This window comes from Salvia hispanica, chromosome 3 (assembly GCF_029641045.1).
Source record: "Salvia hispanica isolate PSC_SH4W2 chromosome 3, Shi_PSC_v1, whole genome shotgun sequence".
NCBI classification, from domain to species: domain Eukaryota; kingdom Viridiplantae; phylum Streptophyta; class Magnoliopsida; order Lamiales; family Lamiaceae; genus Salvia; species Salvia hispanica.
Genome location: NC_142694.1, coordinates 28,348,359 through 28,351,861, shown reverse-complemented (window position 1 = coordinate 28,351,861; position 3,503 = coordinate 28,348,359). Strand labels below are relative to the sequence as shown.

Here is a 3,503-nt window from a genome sequence, read left to right as displayed (position 1 = left end):
AGGCTGCCTTTATGCTATAGTTCAGTAGCAAGTGTTTTTTTTTAAAAGGTTAAGCTCATTCCAGTGAGCAACCAAATAAATCCCAACAAGTTCAAGGAATCCCCAATAATCACATAACAATCTAACATAGTTACTACTCCAAGAACTCAACATAAAAGCAACTAAGAAGTAGGGACTAGAGAAGGCTTAGCTTAAGCCGAAGGGCTGGCCGGTGACGACGGACTGCGGAAATTTCCGCCAGGCGGCTGAGAGAGGGAGAAGGAGGCGCTGCCTCCCCTCTACTGCCGGAATCGCCGAGAACGCCGGCGCTGGACGGAGAACGCTGGACAGAGGAAGCTCGGCGGAGAGAGCTGAGGCGAGTTCGCCAGCGACGCAAGTGAGGCGCGATCTCGCCGGAGGAAGGAGCGAACGACGGCGATTCCACCGAGAGAAAAGGAGACGGCGAGGAGGCACTGCGACTCCGGCGATGGAGCGCCGGCGATTCGAAGAGGCGACGCTGAATTCGCCGGAGAAAGGAGAGAGAAGGAGTTAGGGATTTCAGTGATTTTGGGGGAGGAGGACCGATGAAGTGAGTATAATTGGGCCATTGTATAACTGGGCCAGTTCCTTTAATTGGAAGTAATTGGGCCTTAGTAATTAAATATTAGTAAGGTTGGGCTGAGGTAGCAAATGAGAAGATGGGCCCCAGTATTTAAGGGATGGGCTGCCAATTTAAATGGTTGAGGTGGATTTGAACTTTAGGCCGAGGAATTTAACTACTGAGCTTGGACATTAATTTATGCAGGCCGTGCATGAGTATTATGCTTTGGTTTACGGAGTCGAACTTGGTGCTTAATTAATTAATTCCCAGAGAATTCATTTAGTTTTCGAATTTAGTTTTCGAAGATGGAAAATGTTGAAGGGCCGGCTGTTAAGGAAATAGAAAGAAAGAGGGAGACGACGTTCTCGAGCCATGAAAATAATTAAGTTTAATAAAGAAGTGCTATTAATTAAATTTCCCGATTTAATTAATATGCAAGTTTCTAAAAATTTCCTAGAAGTGAACGAAGGATAAAAGAATTAATTAGGGCATGCATCCCTATAAGTATGAGATTTTGTCTCGAGTCTAATTAGTATGTTGTTATGTTATGTTTTTCACAAAGGACTATCTCCGCAAGTTAAGATCAGAGCGAGAAATTCAAGTAAAGGAAATTAAGCGAACAAGGTGGGCTTTCGAACTAAAGTATTTTAGTGAACTTTTTATTTATGATATGATGTTACGTGGGCTTTCGAACTAAAGTGTTTTAGTAAGCTTTCAGTTTAAAGTGTGATTGCAGTTTTTATGAAAAGTATTTGGTGGGCTTTCCTATCCTACATATAATTGTGGGCTATATGTTTAAAGTACAGTTTGTATGAAAAGTGCTATTGTGAAATGATATTTCGTGAGCCTTATACGAATGCGCTTTCAGTTATTTATGTTCCCAGTATGTTTTGAAGTATGAATACTTCTAGTTATTTACATTCCCAGTTTAAGTGAATGCTTTCAGTTATTTAAGTTATCAGTATGTTTTGTCTTGCCAAGTTTTGTTTTGAACTTTGCCTATCTGTTTGTCTAGCAAGGGCGACGTCCCTACTAGACCAGGAGTTCGTGAATTTCGGTTCACCAGGAATTAGTGAATGCGGGTTTGTAAGTGGGACGAGCCCATACATTCCGATTCACCAGGAGTTAGTTCAGATATGGCGTTAGTTCCATGAAAAATAGACTACAGTCAAAGATTTTACTTAGAAAATGCTTTTAGTGTCCTCGGGCCTTTTAAGATAAAACCCCGAGCTCACTCAGTATTGGCTTGACAAAACTAGTTTTCTTTTCAGTAAAATATATTTCGGCACGTGTCCACTGAGTACACCAAGTACTCAGCCCTGCATATGTTTTAAAAAATGTGCAGGTTGAGCAGTGATGACGGCGGGCGGTGTTGAGCACAGACAAATGAAGATCCTTCGATAGAATAGTACTTGGATGCGTCGTGTCTCCATACACGATGTCATCTGCTCTTGACTCTTCCGCTGCAATGTAAAGGTCGAGTTTACACTCCTTGTATTATGCACTCTGATTTATACATATATTCCAAGTTATTTCAGTTCATGTTCAGTCGTGCCACAGTTTCCCCCTTTCTTTCCCGCTTCTTTCATCCTCCCCTAGTCGCGATCAACCGGGCTTTCTATCCTTAGAAAGTGCGGTCGTGACAGTTACAAGTAGGGAGAGTAAAGTAGGAGAGAGATAATAAAGTAGAGATAAAAGTGTTTCTATTTTTAATAAGGGGTCATCTTGGTTGGGATAAACTAAAAGAAAAAGTGAATCATCTTCAATGGGACAATGGGACGAAGGGAGTACTTAATTAGCCAAATAATTCAGTACCCAATTAACTACAAGAATAAATCTAATCAACTAAAGACTACTACTAATCATACTAATAATTCGAATACCAAAAAAAGACTAAACCTTCCTTCTTCCTTTTTCCATCATCCTTGTACCTTATCTTTTAATAATGTACAATTTTTATTGAGAAACTCAGTAAAAGGATACATATTCAAATCCTAAATTTGTCATGCCTTTACTACCATGCACAAAATACAGATACTCGTTAACCAACTAACCGAGCAACAATAGACAGCTCAAATATGACTACCTTAATGGTGAAATCACATAAAACAACACAAAAAGACCCTTAGACCAATGGCTCTATCGCTGCCACATACATGAAATTGTCGACCACCATCTGCATCAATGTGACCTCTGCGTCGATATGGTTCGGGAGGCTCATGTCGATATTCTTTCTGCAATTCCTCGGACCTCAACAATATCCAAAAAAAATGTATATATAAATAACAATGAAAGAACATATATTTATAGAGAACAACTAAAAGTTAACCTTTCAAGTTCCACAATTCATAAAAGACCTTTTAGTTTTCATCATCTTCAACATAATTTTAATATTAAGTATGACACGTTTACTACAATTCACGTAAATTTTTAAAAATCTACACCGTTAAATATGAGACATTTAATGGGGACAAGAGGGAATACTATCTTGATTGATGATTATATTGATGTATCTTTCTTCCCCAATACATTACTACTACTTTTAACTAGAAATATTAATTGCATCAACACGCTTGGGTCATCGAGCGATTCAAAAACAGACCATTCTTGTTCTCTCTTCCGTCCGTTATTATTTATCACTAGTTTCTTTTTGTATTCGTTCGTCAATAATTGTCACACTTTACTTTTTTAATACTATTACTTTTGATAATAGACCTCACACTCCACTAACTTATCTTAGTACAATATACTATAAAACCGATATAAAAAATTAAGACTCGCGTTCAACCAACTTTTACCATCACCCACTTTTATTTACATTTCTTAAAACCTGTGTCGGCTCAACTTGTGACACTTATAGGCGAACGGAGAGAGTCTATAATCTTTTTAGGTTATGTATACTACATTCATCCACAAAAAATAG

At 38.6% G+C, this 3,503-nt stretch overlaps 1 long non-coding RNA gene across 1 annotated transcript; it reads left to right on the top strand.

The window, feature by feature from the left end:
• Positions 1 to 1,040: 1,040 nt before the first annotated feature.
• Positions 1,041 to 2,117, top strand: LOC125210918 (uncharacterized). Its single transcript, XR_007174429.2, has 2 exons — positions 1,041 to 1,204; positions 1,926 to 2,117. It is a non-coding gene; the product is annotated as an uncharacterized LOC125210918 (long non-coding RNA).
• The last annotated feature ends 1,386 nt before the right edge of the window (positions 2,118 to 3,503 follow it).